Source organism: Scyliorhinus canicula, chromosome 19, assembly GCF_902713615.1.
Source record: "Scyliorhinus canicula chromosome 19, sScyCan1.1, whole genome shotgun sequence".
Taxonomy (NCBI): domain Eukaryota; kingdom Metazoa; phylum Chordata; class Chondrichthyes; order Carcharhiniformes; family Scyliorhinidae; genus Scyliorhinus; species Scyliorhinus canicula.
The window spans coordinates 60,103,351-60,117,444 of NC_052164.1; the positions used below are offsets into that span (position 1 = coordinate 60,103,351).

Here is a 14,094-nt window from a genome sequence, read left to right on the forward strand (position 1 = left end):
AATCCTGTTTGCTGTTATTCATACCAAAATGGATAACCTCACATTTGTCAACATTGTATTCTATCTGCCAGAGCCTAGCCCATTCACTTAACCTATCCATATCCCTCTGCAGACTTCCAGTATCCTCTGCACTTTTCACTTTACCACTCATCTTAGTGTCATCTGCAAACTTGGACACATTGCCTTTGGTCCCCAACTCCAAATCATCTATGTAAATTGTGAACAATTTGGGGCCCAACACGGATCCCTGATGTAGGGGTTCTTGTTAATTCCGCTTTTTATTTTTGCCGTTGCATTTTTGATCCATGATCATTGATGGACATGGCAATTATATTTGTATTTATTCACATTAGGTAGAAGGAATAGTTTTAAGTTTAAGCGGAATTCATATCACTGCAGTTGTGGGTTAAGAACTTGAATTTTGGTTTCATTTTTAAAAGTCTGAGAGCTTGTTTAAATGCCTGCATTTTCATAAGGTTTTACAACTTGAAGTCAAACACAGGGCAGCATGGTGGCACAGTGGTTAGCACTGCTGCCCACAGCAGAGACCCAGATTCAATTCCAGCATCAGGTGACTATCTGTGCGATGTTTGCACATTCTCCCAGTGTCTGCGTGGGTTTCCTCCAGGTGCTCCGGTTTCCTCGCATTGTCCAAAGATGTGTCGGTTAGGTGAATTGGTCGTACAAAATTGCTCCTTCGTGTCCAATAGATTAAGTGAGGTTACTGGGATAGGGTGGGGGCATGGGCCTAGGTAGGGTGCTCTTTTCAAGGGTCTGTGGACTCGATGGGCCGAAAGCCTCCTTCTGCACTGTAGGATTTCTATGATTCTCTGACGGGCAGTAGGATTTTCCATGCAATCCTCTGCGTATTTCACAGCGGATGGAGGCAGCCCGGAGGTGACCCACCATGGCTGGTCGTGGGCAGCACGGTAGCTAGCACAATTGCTTCACTGCTCCAGGGCCCCAGGTTTGATTCCCAGCTTGGTTCACTGTCTGTGCGGAGTCTGCACGTTCTCCCCGTGTGTGCGTGGGTTTCCTCTAGGTGCTCTGGTTTCCTCCCACAATCCAAAGATGTGCGGGTTAGGTGGATTGGTCATGCTAAATTGCCCTTAGTGACCAAAATTGTCCTTAGTGTTGGGTGGGGTTACAGGGATAGGGTGGAGGTGTGGGCTTGGGTAGGGTGCTCTTTCAAAGAGCCGGTGCAGACTCGATGGGCTGAATGGCCTCCTTCTGCACTGTAAATTCTATCTTCTGGTCTCACTGTTTAATGAGGTTTCCCATTGAATGCACTCATTACCGCCAGGAAATGCACACCGGGGTCCACCATTGGCAGGGCTGGAAGATCCCACAGGCGTGATCAGTCAAACAATTATGGCCAGGGTGTAAGCAAATACCACGCTGGTCTCGAACAACCCAGGGCTCCACGAAAAAAAAAGTGAAAAGCAAGAGCAGTTTGAGTTCGAGTTGAAACAATATTGAAAGGAGTCTGCATTCCACAGAAACTGCCAGATTAGGCAGGACAACATGCAGGGATAGTAAGTTCCAGAAGCTAATGGAAAAAGTCCCAGAAACCAGAGAGATGTAAGCAAGAGAAGAGATTCTGACTAAAGGAACAAGGATGAGAATCTGTAAAAAAATGTTCAGTTCAGTGAAGAGTGAAGAGCAGAGAGAATCTCCAAAAAGGCAAAGCTGCAGAGAGCAGATGGAGAGCAAAGTGGGCTTGCAAGAAGTCAAAGACCCAAGATGACCAGAAAGTTGCTGACTTCTTACTTGGAGCCTGTGAAGCAGTGGAGTTCTGTTGGCATGACTTAGAATCTGATTTTGCATGAAAGGCAAGGATGAACACATGTGGCGATCCACGGTAGTGGAACACCACAAGGGGAGGTTGAGATCTTGGAGCTGGATGACAGAGTGTTGCATCTGTCCAATTAAGATACTTCAACCAGCTCTTTCATTAAAGTTTACCCAGTTGTCTTTATTTATGGGAAAATAAAATAGGACACAGATATAATGCAACACACTTCATTAAATATGGTTAACCCAGAAATTACCCACTGCAAAAATCAGGATTCGACTATACTAACTGTAACGGTGATTTGGCAAGATGCAGATCCGATCCCAGAGTCCCTCTAGTTTTTCTTTGTAAAGGTGATTCTTGCTGACTGTCCCTTGCTTGCTTCCTTCCTTCTGGTCTGGTCAAGGTCACTTCACACACCAAGCTTTGAGCTAGTCTTTGCTTCAAGCCTTTTGCTCCCCAGATGTCTGGAATGTTTATCTTTTCCCCCCGTCACCACCCACCTCCTTTCTCCACCTGCCCTTGGCCTTCGGCCAATGGAGTCTCAGGAGGCAGGGTCTCAGTGCCCAATGGTCTGGTTGATGAACTATTGACAGGGCACCTGAGCCCACCCTGGGAGGAGCGATGATTGCTTGATGGGTTATCAGGAACTATGGACAATAGGCCAATGCATCTCCAGTAGGAGAGGCAATCATTTGATGGGATGTCAGGAACTGTGGACAATAGACCAGTGCATCTCAAGTAGCAACGATAATTACTTGATCGGTTATTCAGGGGCTGCTTTAGACAGGCCCCAGCCATTTGATGGGTTATTCAGGGACTGCTTTAGACGGGCCATGGCAGACAGTTCTGTATATTCGGATTCTGCAGACTGTGGGTTTTAAAGTGCCCAATTCTTTAATTTAAGATATCCAATTAAATTGGCCTTAAAACTAAGCCTGATTATATTACTAAAAGAGAGAACAAAATTTAGGAGAAGGCTCTTCAAGATCAGAGATTGGAAACCCTTGTATGAAAGAGAGTTCCAACGAAACCAGCTGGTTCACTGTGACAAGCACTGGAAGGGGGTGTTGAATTTCCTTATTCCTTTCAAAATTGTTGGGTCAGGTGAGAAAAGCACCCCCAAATTTTAGAACCATAGAACCCTACAATGCAGAAGGAAGTTATTTGGCCCATAAATTCTATGCTGACCCTTTGAAAGAGCACTCTACCTAGGTCTATGTCCCCGTGCAACATAAACTAAGGGGTAATTTAGCATGGTTAATCCATGTAGCCTGCAATTCTCTAGACTGTGGGAGGAAACCGGAGTACCTGGAGAAAACCCACGTAGACACAGGGAGAAAGTGAAAACGCCACACAGTCATCCAAGGCTGGAATTGAACCCGGGTCCCTGGTGTCACTGTGCCGCCCAACACTTTGAAAAAGAAAATCCAGGAGGCGGGTGCCAAGCCATCCCACTGGTAACATTGGCCTTCCAGAAGGGCACCTCGATCTAAACTGAAAACAAAGATCCACGCGCAGCCCCCTCCTCCCTCCGTACTTTATTTTTTTTATTCTTTCACTGGTTGTCGTCATTTCAGGCTAGCCCACTTATTTTTTATTATTATTATTATTATTATTATTATTATTATTATTATTATTATTAGGGAAGGTGGTGGTGAGCCGCTGCAATCCTTGTGGTGTAGGTACACCCAGTGCGATTAGGAAGGGAGTTCCAGGATTTTGTCTCAGTGACAATGAAGGAATGGCGATATATCTCAAAGTCAGAATGGTGAGTGGCTTGGAGGGGAAATTTCAGGTGGTGGTATCCCCATGTATCTGTTGTTTATGTCCTTCTAGATGGTGGAGGCTACAGGTTTGGAAGGTGCTGTTGAAGGAACCTTGGCGAGTTGCTGTCGTACATCTTGTAGATGGTACTCCTGGGTGTGAATGAACTGCAATTGTTCAGGACATAGATATGTTGGGAGTCTTGGGCAGAGAAATGGCAAATGTAACTTAATCCGGACAAATGTAAGGCAATGCATTTTGGTAGATCCAACATAAAAGAGAGGAAACATACAATAAATGGCAAAACTCTTAGGAACTCGTAAAAAGTCAGAGAGATCTGGGCATACAGGTCCACAGATCTTTGAAAGGGGCAACACAAGTAGACAAGGTAGTCAAGAAAGCATATGGAGCAAGGCCACACTTGGACTATTGTACACAATTCTGGTCATCACACTACCAGAAGCATGTGGAGGCTTTGGAGAGGATGCAGAGGAGATTTACCAGAATGTTGTCTAGTCTGGAGGGTATTAGCTATGTGGAGAGGCTGAATAGTCTCGGACTGTTCTCCTTGGAATGACTGAAGTTGATGGGGGGGCTGTGAATTTTAAAGAGCCAATTCAATAAGGTTTGAGGCAAAGAAAGGGCAAATTTTATTGACCACTAAACCCAAGAACAAACATTTAAGATGGAAAATCAAGCATTTGGTCTTCATGTGGAAGTTTGAACACATATACAGCTCTTTTGATTATCCTTGATGCATGAATTTTAAATGCTGTGGCCAGATGGGTTAGCTGACTTATTGGATGTGGTTAAATGTAGAAGATTTTGAAATTGTTACATGAGCTTGGTTTGCTGGTTGGGAGTGAGAGAGTGATTAAATATTTCACCCATTGTGTATTTTCAATATCCAATACTTTGCATTTTTAATGTCTCTTCCATAATATAGTTGTGGGTTTCAATGGGTGCCTGGATTATAGGAAATGTCTCATCATCCAGGGACATAGCTACGGAACATTCCAGAGGGTCATTATGGATGAGTAATAAATACTGGCCTAGCCAGTGATGTTCACATTTTCTGAACAAATAAGACATACACATAATACAATTGAGGCTGTATTTTACCCTGATGTATTATTTCCAACAGGCTTTTACCAACAGATGACATGGTAGCACAGTGGTTAGCACTATTGTTTCACAGCACCAAGGACCCAGGCTCAATTCCCAGCTTGGGTCACTGTCTGGCGGGAGTCTGCACGTTCTCCAGCATCTGTGTGGGTTTCCTCCCACCAGTCCCAAAAGATGCGCTTGTGAGCTGAATTGGACATTCTGAATTCTCGCTCAGTGTACTCAAACAGGCACCAGAGTGTGGCGACTTGGGGATTTTCACAGTAACTTCATTGCAATGTTAATGTGTCAATGTAAGCCTACTTGTGACACAAATAAAGATTTATCTATATATTTCAGGAAATGCATGATAAATAATCAGAATTTGTTAATGATACTGTTTAGAGACAGTCAGAATGGTACAGTGGGTAAATCAGGTCTAACCCAATGAATAGGGAGTGTTTACGGATATCGGCAGTGATTTTAGGAGCCTGTTCGCTGCAGCTGCATATCTCAGAATGGCCGCAAAGTCTCTCACGAGACCAAAAACGGGATTTGCACTGGCGAGAACTCTCAACACAATGTTCCCAGGCCATAGTCACTATTGGAATCAGGTTTATGCCCAGCAAGATCATGAACCCAATTGCCACAAATTGAAATATTCATAAACAGCTCAACACCATTGCTTCCGGGGTTGTCAGGTTCTCTCCCTAACAGCACGACGAAATGCAGGCGGGAATCACTACAGCTTTCCAACAACGGAAGCCAATCCTGATGACCACATCCGGGGCCTGGAACTGATTATAACCCCTGGATCAGGTGATGAGGAACATGGCCAGGGAGTACAAACCTGGTCCACCCCCTGACAGTGCCAACCTTCCAGGACATGAAACAAAAACTTAGAATGGAGTGGGGGGTTCCCCAGTGACGGAGAGGATTGGAGGGTGGGGGAAGGAAGAGGTTACCCTCATGCCTGCATGGTGGTAGTTGGATGGGGGACACCCGACATCAAGTGTTGGGGGAATTGCCCTCGGGTGGGGGGTAGCTTCATTTTCTGATTGGACAGCCTTTAAAAATTGTGCCCCGATCGCTCTGGAACTAGGCTTGCCAACTCTAGGAGGCCTCACCACACCACAAAGTGTCAGTTTTCCACAGAGTGTCAGAAGATCTGGAGTGAAAACCTGGCTGTGTTTTCAGGGAGAGATTCACCCATTTACAGTCAGAACCTGGCACTTTGCCATGTTTTTAGGAAACTTCTGCCATTTTTTTGGAAAATTCCACCCATTACCAAATGTACTTCCAAAAGGCTTTCAATAGAGTTCCACACAAATCATGATTAGAAAAATTAAGAACACACGTTGGAGAATCCTGTAACCAAGCATGTGCATAACATCAGATCGCGCAGTATAGATGTGGGCAGGCATTTGCAAAGGGACAATGAGAGATTAAATGGGACAGGCAATACAATGTGGGAAAGTGTGACTTTATCCAACTTGGACCCAAGAAAGATAAATGAGAGTTTTTTCCAAATGGTGAAAACGGGCAACTGAGAAGGAATAGAGATACTTAGAGGTTCAAGTTCAGAAATCACTTAAAGTTCAGGAGAACAAAGAATAATTAAAAGGCTAATGGAATGTTGGCCATTATGACTAGGGGCTGGAATACAAAGGGCTGTACAGAGCTCTGCTTAAACAACATTTAAAAAGAACTACACAAAATTTGAGACACTACTCTGCAGGAAAGAGCAGTACAGGTTCAGCAGCAGCGAGAGTTTCCTTCGGGTGCTCCAGTTTCCTCCCACAGTCCAAATATGTTCATGTTAGGCGAACTGGCCATGATCACTGGCCATGATCATGCCTGGGTTTACCAGGATGGGACATTGGTGGGGGGGGGGGGGAGAGATTTGTGGAAAGAGTGGGCAGAGGTAGGTGCTCTTTCAAAGGATCGGTGAGGACTCAGTGGGCCAAATGGCCTCCTTCCAGGTTCGATTCCCAATTCTCCCTCCATGTACCAAAACAGGCACTGGAATGTGGTGACTTGGGGCTTTTCATAGTTACTTCATTGCCATGTAACTGTGAGCCCACTTGTAACAATAAAGATTATTATTCTGCACTGTAGGGATTCCATGAACTAGAGAGAGTTAAATTGGGAGAACAGGTTGTCTAAACATGGTTTGTATTTCCTGGATTGTAGAAAATTTAAGGGGTCAGGATTTGATCGATTATTTAATTTGTTGAAAGTTATTCATAAGGAAAATTTAGGGTAGATGTCGGGAGACTATTTCCTTTGATTGGGGGGGGGCGGGGGGCGGGGGGAGGAAGAATGAGGGCGCAGAATCTTAAAATCTGAACTAGGTTGTTCAGGAGTGAAATTCAGAACCAATTTTGCACACAAGGGGCTGCAGCAATTTAGAATTTAGATACTGGGAGACAGTTGGAACTTCTAAGACTGAAATCACTGGGTTCAGTAGAAAGATAATTTAGACCCATAAAATAATAAGACATAGAAACAGAATTAGGCCACTCGGCCCATCGAATCTGCTCCGCCATTTCCCATAACTGATATTTTCCTCATCCCCATTCTGCTGCCTTCTCCCCATAACCCCTGATCCCTTTATTAATCAAGAATCCATCTATCTCTGTTTCATGACACTTTTGCGGCAAAGAGTTCCACAGATTCATCGCTCTCCCTTTAGTCTGAGAATGTGTCCTCTGCTCCTAGTTTTTCCTACAAGTAAAACATCCTCTCCATGTCCACTCTATCCAGGCCTTGCAGTATCCTGTAAGTTTCAATAAGATCCCCCCTCATCCTTCTAAACTCCGAGTACAGACCCAGAGTCCTCAACATTGATTCTGTTTCTCTGCCAGACTTGCCGAGTTAATCCAACATTTTACTGTTTTTATTTCACTAGGTTTTTGTTTGTTGGGCAAGGGCATTAAATGAGATTAAGGCACAGATCAACCATGATCTAATTGATTTGCAGAGTTTGAGGTGTTGAATGGTCTCTTTGTTCCTATTATCTGGTGTTCTGATTCCTTCTAGCGGAGCCATGGAATATGTCCCATACTCACCATCTCCCGTTCAATCATTTCTATATTCATCGCTGCAGCAAACAGATTTTTCTTCCCGTAATGTGTGTGAATATATTATGACTCACTATGCCAGCGAGTCTAACTGGCCTTTGACCTGTGAGTGTTCATGGTTGTCTCAGCTCGCCTGCAACATTGACACTGGCAAACAAAACTCAAAGTTAATCTGCAAACTCACCTTCCCTGCATGATATTCATTCAAGCCAGTGTCCAATAGGGCACACAGTGCAATTCAATAGCTGATTATTCAATCATTGGTCCCGCAGAATATCACCAGTGAGTGCAACAATGCAGCCTTAAATTCCCTGAACAATACAGCATTTCCACATCAGTGTCCTGGAGAAGTCGCTCATTAATAATGAACATTACTGGCTTTTGACAAAGCTAACAGACCTAATTTTTGATGATCCAACATTCTGTGGCTTTTAAGCAAAATCTGTGTCAGTCCAGCTTTTAACACAATAAAAATCTTTGATATTGTCATACAGTTGGAAACCGTCAAAATAAATGCAGAAAATGCTGGAAATACTAACAGGTCTGGTGACAGCGGCCTGCAACGTTAACTCTTTCTCTCTACACAGATGCTGCCAGACCTGCAGAGTATTTACAACAGTTGTTGTAGGTATTATTAAAGATTGAGAGAGCTCCTCATATTTGACAGAAGTGAAATGCTTCTGTTTCACAAGAAAAAGATAACACAGCTATTCAATTTAATAACACTAATTATTTTGAATTAGACCTGTTTTATCTAAACACCATAAATAACAAGATGATCATAGGGATTAATGGCCACCCTGACTACAGGCTGTTATTTAACTCATTGGTGTGTGGTGGATGGTGGAAGCAGCCCAAAATCCAGCTCATTTCGAATCTGAACAAAGAGCTAGGAGCTGGCGTCGCCAATTCAGCCCCTTGAGCCTGCTTCGCCATTCAATACGTTCATGGCTGATCTCATCTCAGCCTCACCTTCACGGGTAGGTCTCATGAGGAAAGGTTGAGGGAGCTAGGGCTTTTCTAATTGGAGCGAAGGAGAATGAGAGGCGACTTAATAGAGGTTTATGAGATGATGAGGGGGATAGATAGAGTGGATGTTCAGAAACTATTTCCTCAGGTGGATGTAGCTGTTACAAGGGGGCATAACTATAAGGTTCAGGGTGAGAGATATAGGAGGGATGTCTGAGGTAGGTTCTTTACTCAGAGAGTGGTTAGGGTGTGGAATGGACTGCCTGCTGTGATAGTGGAGTCGGACACTTTTGGAACTTTCAAGTGGTTATTGGATAGGCATATGGAGCACACCAGAATGACAGGGAGTGGGATTGCTTGATCTTGGTTTCGGACAAGGCTTGGCACAACATCGAGGGCCGAAGGGCCTGTTCTGTGCTGTTCCATGTACACTTTCCTGCCCGCTCCCCATAACCCTTCATCCCACCAATCTATCGCCTCCTTAAATTTGTTTAGTGTTCCGGCATCCACTGCAAGATAGAGAATTCCACATATACACAACCCTTGGAAGTAATCTCTCCTCATTTCCGCTTTAAATTTGCCCCCCTTTAGCTGAAAACTACAGCCTCATTCTAGAATGTCTAGCAAGGGTAAACATCCACTCTATGCCAACCTTGTCTATCCTCTTTAGCATCTTATATACCTCGATTAGATCTCATCTCATTCTTCTAAACTTTAGCGAGTGTAGGCCTAAACTGCTCAATCTTTCTTTAAGACAAGTCTTTCATCCCTGGAATCAATTTGGTGACCCTTGTCTGAACCGCCTCTAATGCAATTACATCCTTCCTCAAGTAAGGGGACCAAAACCGTGTGCAGTGCTCCAGATGTGGACACACCCACTGGCAGTACAAAGAGAAGATCACAAACAAGTAATGTCACTGCATGAATAATCCAGAGGCCCAGCCTAATGCTCCGGGGACATGGGTTCAAATCCCCACCATGGCAGCTGGTGGAATTTAAATGCAATTAATAAATCTGGAATTGTACAAACTAACCTCCATAAGGATACTCGGCAATTGTTGTTAAAAAACTGTCTGGTTTATCAATGCCCTCTGGGGAAGGAAATCTGCCGTCCTTACTTGGTCTGGTCTACATGTGACTCCAGACCCACGGTTGACTCTTAACTGCCCTCAGAAATTGCCGAACAAATAATTAGGGATGGGCGACAAATACAGCGCTTCCCAAATTTCATAAGGGAATAAACAAAATATGTCCTGACTTTCAGGGCTGTGTAAGAGCTCCTGCTGCCAGTCAAAACTCCAGGACTTCCATCAGTGAACACAAGTGACAACTGTGGCCCACAGTGTAAAGTGTGTCAGAGATAATGGTTCATAACAGTGCACATTTCGGAGGAGTACCCCAATAATAGTCTGGAGAAATCACTCTTCAGAATTTCCAGGTTAGGTGTTTACCTAGCAAGTGTCCAGAAGCTAACTTCCTCTGGACAGTTGTGCTGAGCTGGGAACCATCTGACAGAACCAATTTAAATCGCTAACTTCAATGTATTATAACCCCCACGAGGACCATGGGGAAACAATTCAAATAGTTTGGGGCTTCAAACTAATTAACTAAATCAACAAACCGAGGGACAAAGTAAATAAGGCCAACCCTTAGAGGGGCACTACTGTAAACAAAAGTAAAGAGCAAATGAAACTTTAAAAGTATCAAATTAAAAAAGGGTTGTTAAAGCACCCCAGACCACTGGGCACAGCTCCCTGTGAGTCTCATGGATTACAAGCTCCTTAGGTCGGGGGCAGAAGTCAACCACCTGGGGCGTGTTAAGGCAGGGGCTAAAAGCAGGAAGGCCTGATCAGATCGATCCTCCCAGCAAGGCTCTGTCCTGGGAGTGAGATATTGTACCAAGCATGTAATTGCAAATATGTTTGTACGTTTACTACAACTTCCTTACGAGTTTATTAGATTATTAGAACAGTACAGCACAGAACAGGCCTTTCGGCCCTCGATGTTGTGCCGAGCAATGATCACCCTACTCAAGCCCACATATCCACCCTATACCAGTAACCCAACAACCCCCATTAACCTTATTTTTTAGGATACTAAGGACAATTTAGCCTGGCCAATCCACCTAACCCGCACATCTTTGGACTGTGGGGGGAAACCGGAGCACCCGGAGGAAACCCACGCACACACGGGGAGGATGTGCAGACTCCACACAGACAATGCCCCAGCCGGGAATCGAACCTGGGACCCTGGAGCTGTGAATGCTAATGAATGGAGTTGATGCTAACCACCATGCTACCATGCTGCCCTAAAAAAGATTTTTCCATTTATTTTTCCATTCCAGTTATTATAGGATGGTTCTGCCAGTTTTACATTAATAGTTATTCAAAGAGTTAGAAGGAACAAAAAACACTAATTTCAGAGGAACTATCTTACAGTCGCATGGGACAACCCCTTAGAGCAGGGGTGGGCAAACTTTTCCGTGCAAGGGCCGCATTCAGAAATTCACAATTCACAAAGGGCCGCATAGTATATTAAGTAAAATAATTACTTCACCCGGTTATGATTGTGGGCGCCTCATATAGAACATAGAACAGTACAGCACAGAACAGGCCCTTCGGCCCTCGACGTTGTGCCAAGCAATGATCACCCTACTCAAGTCAACGTATCCACCCTATACCAGTAAGTAACCCAACAGCCCCCCCACCCATTAACCTTTAAAAAAAAAATTAAAAAAAAAAATAATAAATTTTTAAAAAAAAAATTTTTTTTTTTTTTTTTTTAATGACTTGGTGGGCCGCAGAAATACCTTTGGCGGGCCGCATGCGGCCCGCGGGCCGTAGTTTGCCCACCCCTGCCTTAGAGGATCCCCATAACTCGATCCAACCTAACCCACTTCCCTTCCCAATTTCCACCCTCCTGTCTCTGTCAGACCTCCCCAACCTGCCGCTCCCAGTCCAGTACCCCTTCCAATCCAACCACACCACTCCCTTGCAACCCCCCCCCCCCCCCTTTCCAGTCCAATCCCCACCCTGGTCCAAACACCCCTGCCTCTGCCCAGTCCAGTGACTGCCGCTCTGAAGAAGTTACTGGCCAATGTGATTGAGACCAGCAACCTATAATATCTTCAATAATTAATATGTAGGAGTGAGTTATAGAATCAATGAGGTGTGAGTGATGGGGTTGGGCTGAGAGGCCTGGAGGGTAATTAATCAGCTGGTTTCACACATGGAAAGTACATCAGGACAGGGATAGATTAAATTTTAAAGGATGTGAGAGGAGGTACAGCGAGTTGGAGAGAAGTCACTTTCTGAAGCTCTGAGCACTGGGTTTTTTACCATATTTTGTGCCGAAGTCTGTGGTAGACTAATTGACATCAATTGTCATGATTAGTAAACAACATCAATGTTGCATTATGCAGCTATTGAAAGACAAACGACATGGCCTTAGCCTGTTTCCCTACTACAAAGGAAGCAAATTATCAAAATATCCACAGAATTCCCGAGTCTGTGGTTTCAATGTTGATTTTGAGGTGTGGGGACGCGGTGCAGAAATAAACCTTATCGGCCTCTTCCTCGAAAGATTAAATTCACCTTCATTAGATGCAAATTGGTCATAAATAATATAATCAAAATGCTGTAAATATTCTGCGGGTCAGGCAGTATTTGTGGAGAGAGAAACATTTAAAATTTCTGACCGTTCTCTTTCCACAGAAGTTGCCAGACTTGCTGAGTATTTCCAGCACTGCTTTTAATTCAGATTTCAACAATCTGCAATGTTGAGCTTTTGTTGTTGGAACAGTTGAAACCGTCTCTAATGCTCCTTTCCACCGACGTCAATAAGGTTTGTAAAAGGACAATCATTTGCCTGCTCCAACTGCCCAGCCTCATTATACATCAAATTCAGCCCCCAAAACCCTACGTCAAATTCAGCCCCCAAAACCAGTTAGGGATTGCCACAAGATGCAGAAGGACTGGAGTCCCTTCTGGACTACGGTCTTCCCCTCTAGCCCCAGTCGCTTCTAATTGTGACTGATCCCACATTCGAAGCTCCTCACTTCCCAGTTGAATGCCACACTGGTGTCCACTCCCGAACATCACCCTGACAGTGATACTCAGGCAGGAAAAGAAACAATAAAGGAGGTAGAGGTTAAAATTATAGTTGGTCTTCACAGCCCCACTCTCACTGATTTCTTCAACTATTTTTGGCCTCACAATTAATTAAGCAAACTTCTCAACTTCATTATTTATGTGCAACTGTAGAGAGAGTAAATGGCAAACAGGATTGAATTTTATCACCAGCAGCGGTGGTCTCGGCTCCGACGCTGAAGGTAGGAGCCCAGGCCACTTCGGTAGACGGTACAATTTGAATGCAGAAGTTTACCACCAGAAGCCAATCAACAGATCTCCATTCAGGAGTCAATGAATTTAGGTGACAGTTAGTCTCCAAGAGCCAATCACTTCTTCGCCTTTTGGCGTGAGGTCAGGTGTAATACCTGGATCTGATATGCCTCGCTTGTGGGGGGCATGAATTGGATTCAATTTGAATTGATTTTTGGAGCAGGCAAGGAGCTGGATTAGGGGTTTGTCCCTGGCCACACTCTTGAGCTCCGGCTTTGTAACTCTGATGAAGTAATATAAAAAAAAATAGGAATTCCATTAACTCAGTGGCAATACCACCCAATGTCCCACCCCAGTGCCAGCCAGTGTACGTATGGGACCCGCATGCGCCCCAGTGCACACGTAGGACTCGGTACCCCAGTGCTAGCCAGTGAGCACATGGGACCCTGCACCCCAGTGTCAGCCAGTGTGCGTATGGGACCCGCATGCGCCCCAGTGCACACGTAGGACTCGGTACCCCAGTGCTAGCCAGTGTGTGCATGCACACGTGTGGAACTCCATACCCCAGTGCTAGCCAGTGAGCACATGGGACCCTGCACCCCAGAGTCAGCCAGTGTGCGTATGGGACCCGCATGCGCCCCAGTGCACACGTAGGACTCGGTACCCCAGTGCTAGCCAGTGTGTGCATGCACACGTGTGGAACTCCATACCCCAGTGCTAGCCAGTGAGCACATGGGACCCCACACCCCAGGGCCAGCCAGTGTCTGTTGAACCTGTAGCCCCAGAGAGAGTCAGGCTCTTCAGAAGCAAACTATGATAAACAAATGAACCATGAACTACAATCTGAATTGAGTTATATCACAAGTGACAATTAAATTATTAAAACATGCAGTGCAATATTATACAATGTTATTCCAGTACATAATTACACCGTTTTGTATTAATGGAACTGTACAGCCCAGAAAGTGGCCTTTTCAGCTCACTGTGCCCATGATAATTCTTTGGAAGTGCTCAATCCCACTTTAGCTTTTTTTGG

General features: G+C 44.7%; 1 protein-coding gene across 3 annotated transcripts in view; it reads right to left on the reverse strand.

The window, feature by feature from the left end:
* LOC119954185 (G protein-activated inward rectifier potassium channel 4-like) overlaps window positions 1–14,094 on the reverse strand; it is a 52,961-nt gene that overhangs the window by 36,484 nt on the left and 2,383 nt on the right. Inside the window, exon 2 of one of the 3 annotated variants that reach the window (XM_038779183.1) lies at window positions 7,738–7,896. The exons of the other annotated variants lie outside the window; for them this stretch is intronic. The gene's annotated coding sequence lies outside the window, so the exon portion shown is untranslated. The remainder of the gene's footprint in view (window positions 1–7,737; window positions 7,897–14,094) is intronic. 3 annotated transcript variants of the gene reach the window in all.